Source organism: Sphaerodactylus townsendi, linkage group LG08, assembly GCF_021028975.2.
Source record: "Sphaerodactylus townsendi isolate TG3544 linkage group LG08, MPM_Stown_v2.3, whole genome shotgun sequence".
Taxonomy (NCBI): domain Eukaryota; kingdom Metazoa; phylum Chordata; class Lepidosauria; order Squamata; family Sphaerodactylidae; genus Sphaerodactylus; species Sphaerodactylus townsendi.
The window spans coordinates 24,576,636-24,594,415 of NC_059432.1; the positions used below are offsets into that span (position 1 = coordinate 24,576,636).

Here is a 17,780-nt window from a genome sequence, read left to right on the forward strand (position 1 = left end):
CATAAAGTGACTTGCTGTAACCACCTTTTTAATGGATCCAGGTGGGTTTAATGTCTCCCTGCCCACAGATGGAGTGACACAAAGTCCCTGAGATTTTGGCAGGACTCTGCTGATTTGTTGTTACCACTGGGAACTATGGGCCTTTCCCCACTTACCTTAAGCCCCACGCTACTTGAGGAGAGTAGCGCGGGGTCCCCCGGCACTCCCCACGAGAGGGGCGGCGACAGCGCAGCCGCCCCGACGCTGCCACTGTCGCGCCCCCTCAGCGCGCAGCATCCCTGGCGCTCTTGCAAAGGGCGCCTTTTGATTACCCCACGCAGAGCGCGGGGTCATGGGGATGCCCGGGTGCACGGCATAGGGGGGATCATGCTGAGTGGGGAAATGCCCTTTATTTTGTCTTCCCAGTTTACGTCTTCAGATGAAGCAACAGCCAGCCTTGTCTCAGCCATGCTTAACTGGTTCTGGAGATAATTTTTATTCCTTAGTTGTGCATCCTTCTAGTGCATAGTTCCTAGATTCTGTTGGAGTGTGCAAACCTCATGCTTCAGGGAGGCAAGCATGAGAAATCCTGTACAGCTCTGTCTAGTGCTTCACCGCATTGTCTATAGGCACTTCCCATTTATTTGAAATCAGCACCCGGGCTACAAGACTCCTTGTCAGAAGCCACAGTGCTATAATTCTCCAGTTCACCTTTTCTTGAGACTTTCTGCTTGGCCACATTAAAAATGCCATAATACTCAAAATTGTCAGCTTATTAATTATGTGGATAATTGTATAATATTTTGGTTTATTTATCACAGTGCAGAGATTATTTACAACACTGAACATTCAGCAGTATTCTACTGAAGATTTATGAAAATGCTACGTTATTGTGAACAGCGTCATAGAATGTCTTTGAATACTTCATGTTCCAGAGAAGAAGGACAACGCTACTCGAGACCTCAATAGGGCAGCAAGGACTGCCATTAAGTGAATAGAATGCTTTTCCTCTGAATACTTCGGGTTCTAGAGAAGGAGTACAGCATTATTCAAGTCCCACACAGCCCGGAAAGCCCACAACAACCAGTTGAGTCTGGCCATGAAAACCTTCTCTACAGGCTCTTGAAGTCTGGTATAAAATCACTATCAATTATGAATGAGCATATGTATCAAACATGCAACCCAGTCTTCTCAAAAATTTGTCCTGCTGTCTCTTTTTCACTTTCCAGCTGATTAACTACATCCACGTTTTGGGTCTCCATCATTTGTCCATCTCTTGTTTTCTACCCCTTGGGCAACTTGTGATGTAAGCACAAATTGTAGTGCTGCATTCAATTTTCTGACCATCACAGTACTCCTTTCCATATTTTCCCTTAAATGTTTAGGCAGTCAATATTCCCCAGAGAAATAGGGTAAGGACATATACCTTGTGATACCTTGAGCAGCTTTCTGCAAGTAACCAGATGTGACTAGTGTTGGGAGAGATAGTGTTGGACTTGACAGGCTACTTTTCTAACTTCTGAACACCTTTCTCATAGTAAGAAAAATACAATGCAGATATCTGTTGCAATACCCCAAATAAGAGGAAGTTTGGAAAAGGTAATTTCTTGAGCAATGCACAATGATGTAAGTGCTAAAGAACTGTTGTACCTTGAGAAGCAGGGAAAGATAACAAACAGATGGATCCACGTGGGTTCCTGAAAGTCGCATGGATCACTTTCCAAAGGGGAGAGTGTTTGTGTTATTTGCTGGGGGACGGGGGTGGTAAAATGTGTACAACTTGCCTTGCTCATAAAAGTATGTATTTGTTCTGAACAGAAATTACCAAATTAGAAGTCTCACTCTATCAGCAGATAATGGTAGATTTCTAGGAGGCTTACATTACTGCTGGATATAAGAAGTAGACTATGATTTAAATTGTTGAAATGAAAACTCCCAATTCAGGGAGAGTTCAACCTGGATCTTTAGAATCCTTAATAAAACATGCCCATAGTCCCATTGAATAGAACAGGTGCTTCAATCCAGGTAAGCAAACTAAATCTTTGCCATTGGTCTTTGTAATATCAACTCCTATGACATTATAGAATGTAGGGACCTAGAATGCGAAGAATGACTGGGAGGGGTTGTTGGGGATACAGGGACAGAGCGAAGAAATGGAGGAAAGCAAGACAAATGAGAGAGGAGAGAAGAAAGAGGAAATAATAATGCAGAGCAATATAACTTTCTGTGAAATACGGTAGTCATTCAACATCCCCAGGGAGGTATTGTTTGTCCTGTTAATTTCAGATTAGGAAAATGGTGGAGCAGGAAAACATCCCTGTTCCCTGTGTGCTGTAATCCCAATCCAAATCAGAGCCATGTGTACCTGGAAAGCATCACTTTCCCAGACTACATCTGGTGACTGGACCTGGGGATATACCTGGGAAAGTGTACTGTTTAGTTAGGCCCAATGTCCACATGAAACTATCTGATGCCAGGTAAGACCACTGGTCTCTCAAGGTGAGTAAAATCTACTTTGAGTTCAAACAGCACCAATATTGCAATGTATATCAGTATGTCAGTTGCCACGCCAATATGTCAACAAAGCCCTCAGGTGTGGATGGGGAAATGGCCACTGCAGGAGTGTGGGGCAGGGAAAATTTAGGGAAACCAGCCACACAAAAGCTCCATTATTTCTGTGCTATGTTAACAGCTGCAGCAGGAACAGGGAAACCGTACAAACTTGCCCCTGTGTTGACTGGAAGCAGCTCTTCAAAGTTTCAGACAGAGGTCTTTTACATCGCTTATGACTCAATCATTTGAACTGGAGATGCTGGGGTTTGAACTAGGAACCTTTGCTCTATTATTGAGCCACTGCACTGTATGATACCCAATTTATTTGCCTTTGTGTTTTCCAGTGGACCTAACACTGAATTTGTCTGCTGCTTTCTCTTGCTTGTGTGGTTGGGTCTGATTCCTTGTTGTGGAGTAGGGAGCTCTCCCTGCCTAAAGCTTTGTCTGCAGTTCTGCTATTTTGGAGGATATGTCTGTGCACTACATTCTGTTTTTGCCTGTTGTCCCTGGTCTATTGAGAGTGTTGTTCTTATTTGTTAGTCATTTGGATACTTGGCAAAAACAGCAGGGATTATATATCTTATGTGACGCTTTTGATTTGTCATCAAGTGTACAGATAGAATCATAGTGCTTGGAGATTATTGATTATGCTAGAACTGAGCTTCTGGGTCTATCAGAGGAGCAGGCAAGAACCCTATACCAGCTTGGCTCTTTTTCTAGTGTCATCTGGCAGAGAGGGAGGGCATTATTGCAAGGTGAAGCAAGTTAAGGAGCAGTGTGAAACTGTGGGGCAATTAAGTGTGGCGGTCCTCAAATTTTCAAGGCATCCAAGGTGAGTGGTCCGAGAAACAGCTGATGACTTGCACTGTGTGACTGAAGTCTAGTTGAAGGGAATTCATGGGGTCCACTCAAAGGACTGACAGTAGCAACAGCATAGATTAAGCTGCTTTTCAGAGCCAAATGTCCTCTTTACCTGGGCAAAAAGATGACCCTGCCATGCTGAGATACATGGAAGTGGCATGGATGGAGATCAAAGATCTGATAGTGGCTGAGATGGCTACTTAGGGTAAGTTAAAATATTAAAGTCTGAAATAGAAGCAGTGGTTACCAGATGCATCCTCAGGGTTTGCTTGAACTTCCAGGGCTTTGCCTGAGAATGCATCTGAGCCTGTCCCACACCACACAGTAAGTTTATAACCTCTAAACAGGAAGAAAGTGGAAATATGTTTCAAGTGGAGATGACATGATATCTGGAATAAATTTAGGGTTTTTTAAAAGCCTCGTTCAGGTGATCTGCTTAAGTTGGACAGCCATGAAGTCTACGGCATCCTAGCTGATCCTGATTGTAGTCTCTCTGGGCCTAGTGCATGCTCTGTGACTCCTGTACATAACGGGTTGGAGTCAAGGTCGAAGGGGCTGTTGGCTGTGGGTTTGCCTCTATTTCCTTCCCCCAGCACCTTCCAAGCCTGGGACAATTGATTCCTGGGATCTAAAGTAGGAATGAATTGGAAAGTTAAAATGGCCTTAGAGAAAGCCAAGCAGAGCTGTTCATTGGCAACTGCAGTGGGTGTTTAATCAGTGTATGCTCCTGAAAACTGGCACTAGTGTGGGAGGAGACAACTAGTGAGTTGATACCAACTGCCATGAAGGGTCTGAACAAAATGGTTCCCAAGACACTGGCAGAGATGCTGAGGATTGGCTGTGCTGGCTTTGGGCCAATAGGGACTCTTTAAGTCAGTAGCTACCAGGAAATTTCCCTGGTCAAAAAAACCTGTGGAGACTAACAGCTGTGTGAGTGAGGCAGTTGCGCTGAGGAGTGGAGCTGGTGGAAAGAATGATTTTGCCCCCTTTGTCCACCTCAGAGCACCATTGACCCATTTGTCTACTAGTCAGTCAGCTTTTCCAGAAGGGTCTGCTGGGGACAAGTAGGATATGGGAAAGACTCGCAATCTTGCACAAATTGATTGCTGAACCCAACCCACTGCATTATTAATTCAGCCCGTAAAGCTCACTTTGATCCAAAAGCTCAGGACAGAAAAGATCACGCACATTTCAATAGTTTTCCATAAAAAGGAAAAGATTAGGGAAGTAGCTGGGTGGCATTTGGTCCAAAATAGGTTAACGATTGGTCTTGGCATCCTTTACCTCTACTGGCATTTGCCCTTTGGTCAACCTGTTGATAAAGAATTTTGACTGGAAGTAGGGTTAGGTTTGTTTAATGGCAGCCTGTAGCCAGATATAGGCAAAAAGTGACCACAGACAATAATGGTGACAAAAGATCTTGTCATAGAGTTACCTACTACCTGGAGGGAAAAAAACATCCTGTCTGTATGCAAGAGGCTTAATGGGCTGAAGGCTCAATTACTTAGCAGGTGATACTGTGTTTCCCCGAAAATAAGACAGTGTCTTATATTAATTTTTGCTCCCAAAGATGCGCTATGTCTTATTTTCAGGGGATGTCTTATTTTTCTGTGTTCTGTTCGTCGGGCATGCTTCCAAACAAAAACTTTGCTCCATCACTTTCGGGGGATGCCTTGTATTTCGCACTTCAGCAAAACCTCTACTACGTCTTATTTTCAGGGGATGTCTTATATTCGGGGAAACAGGGTATTATTTACCTGAAGGCCAGGGTTCCCAACACGGTGCCCATGTTATGATGTCTGTTGACGTCTTTCCTGATGCCTGCCAAATGTTTTTTAGAAAGTGAATGGGGTTAGGGCTACTGCTGGCCATTGGAGACCTCATTGGCTGAAACTGCTGGGTGACCCTGGGCCAGCCACAGGTCTCTCTGAACTATCTCAGCCCATAATTAGGCAGGTGATGGCAAACCACCTCTTTTGGCTTGAAAAACCTACAGGGTTGTTAATAAGTTGGCTGAGACTTGACAGCACACACACACACACACACACACACTCCCAAATAAGCATGCACAGGATTGCAGCCATCATATTTTTCCAACACATTTATAAGATTTAACTATTTCCTTCCCAACAGTCTTGTTTTTATCTATTGGCCAGAAATACATTCACACTTTCAACTGTCAGTTGTACAACTCCCTGATCACTAACCATGACTCCAAATATCCCATTAGATATGTCACTCCACTCTGTTCCAGGCTGCTATGAGTAATGTGCTGTTTCTTCACGGACCTTTTCCTCCCTTATCAGAGATCTCCTAAACATAAGCAACTAACTTCCTGCCCACAGAAGTGCAAACTGAAAGTGTTCGCCTACAAACACAACTTATCTGAAGCCATGTTGGCGTCCATCTGTTTTGTCCAAGACTTCTTTCTGCGTCACTGCCAAACTATGATTTTTCCACAGAAGAAAATTCCAGGTGCCAACTGACTTAGCAAATCCTCCTGAGGCCTGTTTTCAACATGAGCTGGTGTAGTGGTGAAAGTTCATGCAGGTGTTGCAGTCCTGATGCATGGCCCACTCTTGAATTATGTGCTTCCCCAGACCCTGTCACAAAAATGGAGTACCCTTTTCATAGGCACCTGGTATTCCCTTACTCCAGGCAAATACGCACAGGATAGGCCGTATTTTCCCCCTCTGTTTGGGGACTACGTGAAAGAAGAACAGCTGAATTCCCACTGACAGCGAATGCTTTATGGCCAAAGCCAAGGTGGGGAATGAACTCCTGTTTTTGGGAAACGCAAGTGTTGATACAAGTGTGGGATACTTGTAAGCTATGCCTTGAACCAGGGGTCTTCAAACTATGGCCCTCCAGATGTTCAGGAACTACAATTCCCATCAGCCCTGCCACTTGGCCATGCTGGCAGAGGCTGATGGGAATTGTAGTCCACGAACATCTGGAGGGCCATAGTTTGAAGACCTCTGCCTTGAACCACGAGGCAAGGTAGGACATAAACATTTAAATAAATTAACACATTTTCTTTCACATCTTTGCATTCTGGAAAAAAATGACAGAAGTATCCTCAGAACTATATTCCCTGTCTTGAAGTACTTCTGCAGAGGTACAGAGCTTCTTGCCTTTTTGGCATGTAAATGAGGTCTGCGCCTTGAAACTCTTTAAGCTCATACGTGTTCAGTGCTGATTTTAGGGACTCAACGCAGCCATACAGCACATTCAGTCCCTGTAGAAAACATACAGTAGAAACTTCAGTCTGCATGAGTTTCACCTCAGTGACTGAAAGACCAACCCTGCTTTCATAGCTGACTTCCAGACTCAAGGGGCATACGTGGGGTAAAAGGAAAAAATCTTCCTTTTCCAGGACTACTTCCTGCTCTTCTGGTTGTGCATCAAACAAGGGATGCATGCTACTGCTGTATGTACGTACAAGACTGGAGAAAGGCTGCTGGAAGGCGCAATCCTGAGCTTGCTTAACTCCACCCTCATCAGCATCCAGAGCTGAGAGTATACATGTACAGATGTTCTCCAAAGAAAGTTTGTCAGAGGTACTTCTGGAAATTGTAGGTGCTTTATAAGAAGAAGGTATTGGCCAGTTTTTCATGGGGCAATCAGGCTGGGTTTCTTATATAGAATGCTGGACCTTGGTTGACAAGATCCAGAAAGAAACAGTGCATGTGGCTTAGCCTAGAATTTTGGTTTTCGAGTTGATTCTTTGATTTGTACAGAAAATGTTGTGTGTCTAGTATAGGTGCAATTTGCTATGTGTTACATGTCATGTATTAAAATCCACTGTTCATGTATGTGCTTGTGTCAGGAATATTAGAGCCTCAAGCAGCGTGGATATAGCGATTGTGGAAATTCCTGACAAGACACCGTACCCAGGATAATTTAACACAGGGAAACAATGTCTTATTTCGCCCTGATTGTGGCTTTATTTTATATATTTTGAGCACATTGGTGAACAAAGAGCAGCCATGCCAGATCAGACTAGATGGTTCATTTAGTCCAACATCCTGTTTTACACAGGGGCCAACAAGTCTCCTGTGAGACCTGAATGTTGTGGCCCCCCAGCACTGGTACACATTGAGTCAGTGTGGTGTAGTGGTTAACAGCAGGTGGATTCTAATCTGGAGAACTGGGTTTGATTGATGAAGGCTTATCTGGTGAACCAGATGTGTTTCCACACTCTTACATTCCTGCTGGGTGACCTTGGGCTAGTAGTCACAGTTCTTCAGAGCTCTCTCAGCCCCACCTACCTCACAAGGTGTCTGTTATGGGGAGAGGAAGAGAAAGGAGCTTGTAAGCCACCTTGAGTCTCCTCACAGGAGAGAAAGGCGGGGTACAAATCCAGATTCCTCTTCTTCTACTCAGAAGGTTACTGTCTCTGACCATGGAAGTTCTCTTTAGTCACCATTACAAATAGCTTGTCCTTCATCCTCTTGTTTAATATCTGGTTCAAGCCAATAGTTGCCAAATTCTGTGACAATTAATTCTGCAAATGAATTACTGTTTTGAGTGAAGAAGTACTTCTTTAGTCTGGCAAAACTGGTCACGCCTGATTCAGATTGCTGATCTTAGTTATTGTATAGCTTGGTTTATCCAGAATTAGACGGCTCTAAGCCCCTTTAAATTAGTGGATTTTGGATAGCGGACTTCAAAGGCAAAGCTTGTGGACTGTAAAGTCACGCATGGATCTTTCCTTCTATAGAATCTTTTTGAGAAGCCTGGTACACGGGGAGGACCCGTTCCTGGAGAAGCTGATAGTTTGGCAAGGGCAGCTGAGGGGATGGGATGAAACCTGTTTAGTGTGTGAAACTTTCCTGGCCAAGAGCCAGCATGGAGGGTGGCTACAGGGTCAGACTAAGATCCAGGAGTCAGAAGTTAAAATCCCCTCTCTGCTATGAAAGCTCACCGAGTGATCTTGATCCACTCATGCTCTCAGCCTCACCTACCTCACAGGGCTGTTGTTGTGAGGATAAAATGGAGGTGGGGAGAATGCTGTCTTAAGCCACTTCAAGTCCACTTCAAGAGTGTGGTGAGAAAGGCAGGGTATAACTATCCAAATGAATGAATGAGTAGGATGGGGCTATTAGGCTGGTAAAAAAAAAACATTATCATGGATAAACATCATCATTGGTGCAAGAGATCATTTTCACGTGATTCTGAAAGGCTCCTTTCAGCATCTCTGCTGATACTTGTGACTCTTGTTAACATTGTTAATATCAAACAGACCACAGGAAATACGTCAAATGTTGATTAATGTGTTATTTTAATGTGCATCATAAAACAGATTCAAAGCCCAGTCCAGCTTTAAGACGACTTTAAGGCGCTTACTCATTCTAACCTTCCAGGCACTTCAGTCCTTAGTTCCTTCCTTGCCGGGCAGGAGCATCTTGAGCGTGTTTATGTGCGTTTTGTGTATTTGGGGCCAACCTCCAGAGGCCAGGGGGCGAGAGGTAAACACTTCCACTCCGGCTTGGAGATCCAGCTCGCGTTTTTCTTTTTGCTAGGAGGGCTCCGTCCAGCTCCCGAGCACAGCCGAGCCTCCCTCCCAGAGGGTCTGGCCGGGGAAGATACGAACCTTCCGGGGAGAGCACGTTTTATTCCCCCATTGCTCGGGGGCGGAGGGGGGGGGGACGTCTCCATATTCCACAGACGGATTTTATCTTCTGGAACTAGCAGCTGGGCTGGCCGAGCCATGCAACTTTACGCGCTCGCCTCGATTGCGAAGCCATGCACGGATCCCTTTTCTCCCCCAGGACCGTATTGACAACGCAGCCCGCCTGGTATGTCTGGGGAGGGGAATCGATCGCCTCAGGAGCTGATAACGCGGGGAGGGGAGCCGATGAACTTTCCTCGCCTGCTTGGGGGAAAAAAAACATGTCCATCCCGAGTTCGGGAAGGCGTGGAAAGTGGAGACCATTCAAAGTTGGGGAAACTTAAAGTTGGGGAAACTTTGGGGAAGAGTTGTTGCCCTGCCGAGGCGCTTTCTGCAGACGATCGGGGTGGGTGGGGGAGAAGACGGGAGCTTGCACGTTTTCGTTAGTGTAAGGGGGAAGGGTCCCAAAAGGTCCCATGGTGGACTGCCGTGCTGCAAATTTGCCTTACATCAGACCGGAAAAAACCCACCAGGCAAGGAAAGCAGACTTAAATCTCCCTGCCCTTCTCGGGAACAATCCAGGGGACCCCCCCCAAGTTTCTTTCCCAGCTTTTGATTTTGGAAGGCAGCAAAAGGTCGAGCGGCATCGTCTAGATTTGAAAGCTGCCGTGTAAACTTTTTTTCCGGGCTTCTTCCACTTTGTGTGTGTGTTGTTTTTAACCGCCCTCGTTTAAATGCCAGCGACGCTCCTTGCTCGCTCTCGGCGGAGCGGCTTCGGCGTGGCATCGTCGCCGATGAAATCGAAGTTAACCCATTGTTTGCCGCTTCCTGAGCAGCCCTAGCAAGGCATGGATACAATAGGAGCCGCGGACCACCTCTGGCTCCTGCCTCCTGCAGAAAGAAATCCCACTCCAGGAAGCCATCTGTTTGCAACCGGCAGAGGTCGGCTCTCCCTCCCCCGCGGCCCCCACCCCCACCAGCTGATAATTTGCTCACTGGGGAAGGCAGGATCTATTTGTCGCTATTGCCCAACCGGCCCGCTGCAGAGGCAGGTGGTTTGCCTGCATACCTGCCTGCCTCTGGAGCGCGGGGGGTGGGGGTGGGGGCTTGCCCCATTTGCATACGGCTGCAGCCTTGGAGTACGTGCGCTGGCTTCAAGGCATCCAGGAAGCCAAGGGTCGTGCCACACCAGCCTGAGTCAGGAGGGAGCACTTCTCCATTCCGCTTCCCCAAAAGCCTTCTCTTTAGGGGCGGGGGGCGGGTGTGGAGAGGGCAGGAGCCTTGGGACGCCTTTGGAAAGGAGAGCTTTCTGGCAAGATGTTGCCATCGGGGAAAGGCGCTGCAGTCCTCCTTAAAGAGACAAATGCGTCTCTGAGCGCTTTGAAAAGAAAAAGGAATGCGAATCTGGTGTGAATCTGCAGCCTGCAGTCCAGCCGAGCTTGCAAATTCACACCATTATAATTTTTACATGCCCGCTAATAGCAATTGCAGAAGGAACACAACTTTTCTGTTGAGAACTGTGCTTTAAGCCAAGGAAAAAGAAAATGGTTTTTTCTCCCCCAGGTCTGCATTTCCTGGTTTAGTACAAAAGGGTTGAATTGGCTGCAAAATTGGTGGTTGTGGGCTTTCTGGTTTGTGTGGCCATGGTCTGGTAGATCTTGTTCCTAACATTTCAGATGCAGATGAAATGTTAGGAACAAAATCTACCAGACCACGGCCACACAGCCTTGAAAACCCACAACAACCAGTTGAATCTAGCTGTGAAAGCCTTCCACAACACACTGGCTGAAAAATTAGTTGTTTGGACTTATCCTGAATCATCTACTATAACTTGGGGTCGGGAGACATGACTTACCCAGAGCCTCAGGAACTGTGTAGGGACTCAAGTTTGTCTGTTGCCTTTTTGAAACACATGTGTCTCCTTCCCACTTCACATGTTTATTCGTCATTTTATTTGTTTGCCTCTTTTCTCCCCAATGGGGACCCAGCACAACAGCATTCTCCTCTCCTCCGTTTTTCCTTCATGACAACTTTGTGAGGTAGGCAATTCTAGAAGAGGGTGACCAGTCTGAGGTCATCCAGCAAACTTTCGTGGCAGAGTAGTACACATCAGTGGAATACCACTGACCCTGGATAAGCAACAGAAAGTGGTTTTTAATTGCAAGATAATAGTGTGGTCATGATCTGTGGAATAGCTGCAGTTAAGTAATTGCACAGAACTCTGAGCAGCACCATCACGTAATTGTACGAAGGGCATCATAGCACAGAGAAAACAGTACTTTCTGGATTTTCCCTTTAGGCTATACATTTGGACAGTGTGAATACCACGGAGAGAAAAAGGACAGGTTTACATTGCAGGTGCAGTGGGAAGAACACAGTTTTCTAAAGTAATCCTGGCATAACAAACCAGTTGTGGAACTGAATGCAGTATTACTGCTGTAAACAGCAGAAGGCGGCGTGGACATCAGCATCCCCCATATCACCCAGCAAATGATAGTGTTTTGCTAAACTGGGTGTCCTACCTGCAGTGAGTACTTAAAGAATTGGAAATATTATCACTTTCCACTCCAGAGGCAATAGGTGTATATGGTTCCCTCAGGCATTTCCCCATGCGTCTGGAGAGAAGCATTCCCCATCACGCACAATCCATTCATGACAGCACAGCACACGCTAGTGGAATTTTTGCACAAAGTGGCTTTAACTTGCTGTGCCAACAAACTACTAGCAAGGATGGCAAAGCGGCTCCCATTTCCAAAACATGAATTAGCCAGTGGTGAAATTTCACAAGCGATGCAATCATCACGGTTGATTTCCCCTCTCTAAAACTGCAGATAGGTCACATAATTTTTAAAAAAACATTGGTGACAAGGAGGCCATCAGCGACTAACTTATCTGGCAAGTTTTTGTCCAATGCTCCCAGCCACACACAAAAAAGAATCTGAGTCATCGTTCAAATAGAACAGCACATAAGTATCATGGGAGTGAATTTTTAAGCAGCATGTAAATCATCTGTTCAATGTTAATACAGTTTGGCAATTGAAACTAAAGAATGGTTGTATCAAACACACAGCATAAGGCTTTTGGGCTTTATCTGTGCAAATGTTTATTACGGGGAGGGTCAATGCTAGTTTGAAACATGCATAATATCCATCTGATCTCTAGCTTGAGCTGTCTTCATTGAGAACTTCTGGTGATCCATGTAGACCATAATGACAAACAGATTCCCTGCTTGGCTTTATCACATAGTAGAAGCATACGGACAGAGTTCCCACATCTCACTTTTTCCCATCTTGTTTTTCTTCTGCTACCTCAAAGAGCTGAATTTTCAATCAGTTCACCTGCTATATTTCCTCAATAAGCTTTGACAGTCTCATTCATTGAAAATAACATAGGAGGAAATGAATGTGCTATATCTTCGCAAAAAGAAAAAAACCTGCTTGCACAAAATTAGTGCTCTTTGTTCTTTAGTTGAATGACACCGAATTGCTCAAAATAGTTGTAGTTCAGTTTGGGGGTGGGGGGGACGTGCCAGTTCCTTTTCGGCTTTGTGTCAGTTTCAGCGGAAATTGACCTTGCAGACCAAGAGCGTGGGCTGCATTTTCCCTTGTCCAAATCTCATCTCTGTCACAAATTTAGTAGGTGGCTTAGGCAAGTAATACTTTCTGAGCCTCTGCCACCACCCACCAGTAATATGGGATTTATAGTCTTGGGCTGTTTTACAGGGCTCTTGTTAGGGAATAACAAGAGAGTGTACTTTAAATACACTGTAGATTAATATGATTAGATCCCTGTGTCTGCATACGCTGGCCAGAATGTTTTTGCTTTGACTGTTTCGATGGCAGTAGGATCAAACCTGCCATGTACATTGTTTTTAGGGCTTTAAAAATTATGATACATCAATTGCTATAGGTAGGGTTACCAGATATCTGGAGGAAAAAGGTCCTTAATGGTGAAACTGCATGTTATTTGTTTTAATGTTATTCATTTACATTATTTGTGCCGCCCTTTCCTAACAGTGGGGATCCAAAGGGCTTTATCCCATTCTCACTTTTCTCCTCACATCAACTCTGTGAGTTTGGTTAGGTTGAGGGTGTGACTCACCTAAGGTTGCCCGACAAGATTCCATCATAGAGCGGGAATTCAAACTTGGGTCTTCCAAGTCCTAGCCTGATGCTGTAACCGCTGTGCCTGCTGGCTGTCATTTAGCTTCAGCTGCCCATATCTATGCATGAAGTCTATTTTAAAGGGGAAAGACATTTTCCTCCGGGCCGGTTGGCAATACTACCAGTGGGTCTGGCATTTCCCTTCTGAAATCTTTCCTTAGTCACAAACTCACTCTAAGCCTTCGCAAGTCATTACATTTTAGATTTTGCACCCTTTCTCTGCAATATGAGAGGCAAAAATTGAGATTTCTTACTGACTTGTTGCAAGAATTACGGAGGGAGTATATGTGGGCTGCTCTGAATCTCTAAAAATTATAATATAAATTTTAAGTAGTATTACTCTGTCTTAATAGTTTAGGATCTACACTTAGCGTAAAAGTACAGGTATGATATTGTCAAAATTGTCTTCAGTGTTCTTTTTAAAGACCACAAAAGCATGATATTTTTATTTTCAAATTTATATTTCTTTAACTGTTGGTTATAGCATAAAGCTAGAAGCCCCAAAAGGCAGAACTTACATAAAAGCATGGTATGTTTCCTAAAGGCTCATTAGTACCTGATTTTGTTTTGTTGTACGAAGATTACTTTTTCTATCTTTCAACAAATTAATGGATTTATATTACCAGTGTGGTCACATTGTTGAAAGGGAATTTCCTCTGTGTGGGTAGGATGCATAGCAAGATTTGAGCATAACAGAGTTTTTCTTTTCAGAAGAAGCAGTCACAAGTATTACTCACAAACCTGCTGCCTTTACCTGTCAACCCAGCTGGTTTATTTAAAGATAGCAAATCACACTCATTAGTGTTAGAGAATTGTAAGAAATTGTGGCGATATAGACCTGTGATCCCAGGTTCTGGGTCTCCACACACACACACAGATCTTGATTGTGCAGTAACTACTGCCTGTTGTCATCTTTCACTTGGTGGTTAGTAGAAACTGGTCACAGAGCCAGTGTGTCATAGTGGTTAGAGCATCTGACGAGTCCTGAGAAGCCCTTGGACACTTTGAACCAATCATTCTCCCTCAACCCAATCTGCTTCTCAGATTTGTTGAAAGAATATCATGGTGAAAGAAGAATCACATATACCACCCCTAATTCCTGGGATGTAAGGCAGACTAAAATGTAATAATATGGCTAATTAGGAAGATAGTCCTGCATTTTCCCCTTCACAAAACAAAAATCTAACATTTCATGTTACCAGCTTTCAAGCTTTGTTACTTGTTTTGTTAAGTAAGCATTCTCAATTTATACGATCAGGTCTGGGGGAAAGGAACAAGTCCAAAATTAACAGCACACCCAACGCAGGTTGCCCTGCATGAGCACATAGCTTAAAAAAAAAACTAGAAACCCCACAGTCCCCCCATATATTCAAAATGTACAAGATGAGAAGGTGTCATCACAGTGTTTACCTACTCTGTGCTAAGGTATTCTGAATATGTATTTTTGCTTAAGACAACAAGATGTGTTTGGTGGTTCAGATTTGGGTTTAAACATCTACTGCAGGAATCACAGCAACCAGACAGCTCTCAGTAGTCCACTAGAACTTGGCTACTCATCTACTAGTAGACAACCATGGCCAACTTTGACAGATGGCCTTCTATTTTGGTTATTCTTCTGTGATGCTTCTAACAGCAGCCTCCATGACTGATCTCAGAGGCCTGTTCCTGGGATGAATGCCACGCTGCTTCAAATGTGACATTGGGCCACTCCCCACTCACCTCGTCTGAGTGCAACCCCGCAGCGACCCCTCGTAGAAAAGCTTCCGTGGCTTTTGACAACGGAGACATTTGTTCCCCACTCATTTTCCATTCAGGAAATAGCGCGGGGTTCCACATCAAGAGTCAAAGAGGCAATCGAGCTTTCTGATTGGCTGGCACGCGTGTGCATCATTTACACGTGGGAGTTGCAGCCAGCCGAAGGCGGGGCTCCATTTTGATTGGCTAACCCGAAAAGTTCGTTTGGATAAGCTGAACGCAATGTTTTGAGACGTCTGCACATGCTGACGTCACTACCTGTTGCAAATTGCTTGGGCAGAAAAATGAAAGTAAATATCGGTTTCGGTTTACACCGCCGACAACCCTGTGCTCAGCGGCACTTTGCCAAGCTGCAAAACAGTGGAGCTCGAGCAAAAAAGAGCAAAAAAGAGCAATGTTGGCACGTCTTGTTGTGCACACGTCTCAATTTCTGAGCACTTTCTGACGGGGACACCCTCCCTAAATAAAATGGCGGTTCCTGTTTCCTGATTGGCTGGAAGCTGCGCGTCAGAGCGAATCAGCCGCACGTAAACAGCCGAGGTTCCCCACCCCCCCTGTGGCACCTGCGGGTTTTTTTGAAAATGTTGCTCTTTTCAGAGGACCTAATTCGCCGCGCGACAAGGAGGTGGGAGAGCGGCAAATTAAGGGCAGCTGCGCAGTGGGCGCTGGTGACATGGGGAACGTCCATCCTCCTCGTGTCTTTTAAAGAGGTGACCCCGCGGCTTATGGTGAGTGGGGAGTGGCCCATTGCTTCCAGAAAGGAGACTAATAGTACAGTCCTAAGGGTAGCGTTACCAACTTTGGGTTAGGAAAGTCCTAGAAACTTAGGGGTGATATTTGGGGAGAGAAGGAGCTCAATAGGCATGTAATGCTATTCAGTTTACCCTCTGAAGCAGTCATTTTCTCCAGCAGGACTGGAGATTAATTGTATTTCTGGAAAAACTCCGGGGCCTCACCTGGAGATTTCAGACCCTAGTTACAACCTTCTAACTCCACTGAAGTTCCTGGGCTTGGAAAAGGTGTAACTGTGTGTTAGGATTGCAGGGTGTGTGTCTTTGATTGCATGTATTACATCACATGGCCTGTGAAACAGACATGGTTCTCTACCTGTGGTTTTGTATGCTCTTTTCTATACAGAAATTCCTTCCGTACAGGACATTTATTGCAGAGAATGGCTATTAACCTTCCACCACCCATTGATACCTTTTTTTCATCCCAGTTTTTTTTTCTAGGACCAATTCACATTTTCTAGATAGACAAATGACTGCTCATCTCCTTGCACAGGAAGAACGGCAACTTGTGAAGTGACAACTTCCATTTTTCAAATGCAAAGTTACAACAGGGTGGGTCATACTATATTTCATGGGCAGAAGCGCATAATTCACAGGTGTCAAACTCGCGCCCCTCCAGATGTTATGGACTACAGCTCCCATCATCCCCTGCCAGCATCATGCTGGCAGGGGATGATGGGAACTGTAGTCCATAACATCTGGAGGGCTGCGAGTTTGACACCTATGGCATAATTCTACACTCTGCTCTTTTCTTAAGCAGCTTCCCTTGACTCCTCCCAAGGCCGGACTGGGGACTGAATGGGGAGACCGGCAGTAAGGAGGAGAACTGGGCGAGATGACCTTTCTTCCTTTGAGCAGGTGTCCCCGACATGACCATCACAGTGGCCCACAACACTTTTGGTGGTGCTTGCCAAGGGTTTGGAGAAGGGGGGCAGGGCTAGGGAGCATTTGCTCATCAAGGCTTTTGTTGGGGCACTAGAGATTTGATTGGCTGTGCAGATTTTAAAAACAGCAACATTGTTTTGGCAGCAGCTGCCAGCACAGCCCAAGGATCTTCACTGCACCAACCATCTTGTAGCTAGTTCTGCTTCCAGCAGCAATTCTATTTTTCTGGCTGCACCCACCTCCCTGTGTCAGAATTCCAAAGGTGCCTGGCGGTTCCGGAAGGTTGGGGACACCAACTCTAGAGGAAAGCTGGTCAAATTGAACCCAACCTCTCCCATTCTGGCTGGTTGTTAATTTTACTTTGAGGTCAGTGCTATTTTTCCTAGCCCTATTAGTGTCTTGAATAAATCCCCCTCCCCCTTTTTTTTAGTAACTCCTCTAGAAAACTCCTCATTCATTTTTTCCCCTCCATCACCTCTAAATGTAACTTTCCTCCACTCTTAAGCTTAGGTGTCCTTTTAGGAGCCAGTTGGACATGTGACTCTGGCTGGGTCTTTTATCAATAACAGTCATTATCAGCTCCTTTGGCCACTCTGTTAACCCTTTCCTGCTATTGGGGGAATTTGACTCTAGTGGACTGCCTCGTAATAGTACATCTTGCATTTTGGAAATTAAGAATGAATATGGACCATTGTGATTATTTGAATAACAAATTAGGTCCATTGATATAGAATTCAGCAGTTTCCCAGAACTCCTCCCAAAAGAAGTCTGGCTTGAACTTAGACTAAGTTGGGTGCTGTGTGGTTTCCGGGCTGTATGGCCGTGTTCTAGCAGCATTCTCTCCTGACGTTTCGCCTGCATCTGTGGCTGGCATCTTCAGAGGATCTGAAGATGATCCTCTGAAGATGCCAGCCACAGATGCAGGCGAAATGTCAGGAGAGAATGCTGCTAGAACACGGCCATACAGCCCGGAAACCACACAGCACCCAAGTGATTCTGGCCGTGAAAGCCTTCGACATTAGACTAAGTTGTCCTTTCCGTTCTATCCACATGTCTCTCCCCAGGGAAGGGAACCAGTGCGGCATAGTGATTAGGATACTAGATGATGGCCTGGGAGACTCCGGCTCAGATCTCTACCCTGAAGATTATCGGGTGACCATGGGCTAGTCCACGCTCTTT

General features: G+C 45.2%; 1 protein-coding gene across 1 annotated transcript in view; it reads left to right on the top strand.

Annotated features, from left to right (window-relative positions):
- The first annotated feature begins 8,938 nt into the window (after positions 1-8,938).
- TET1 (tet methylcytosine dioxygenase 1) overlaps positions 8,939-17,780 on the top strand; it is a 102,021-nt gene continuing 93,179 nt past the window's right edge. Inside the window, exon 1 of the mRNA XM_048505953.1 lies at positions 8,939-9,194. The gene's annotated coding sequence lies outside the window, so the exon portion shown is untranslated. The remainder of the gene's footprint in view (positions 9,195-17,780) is intronic.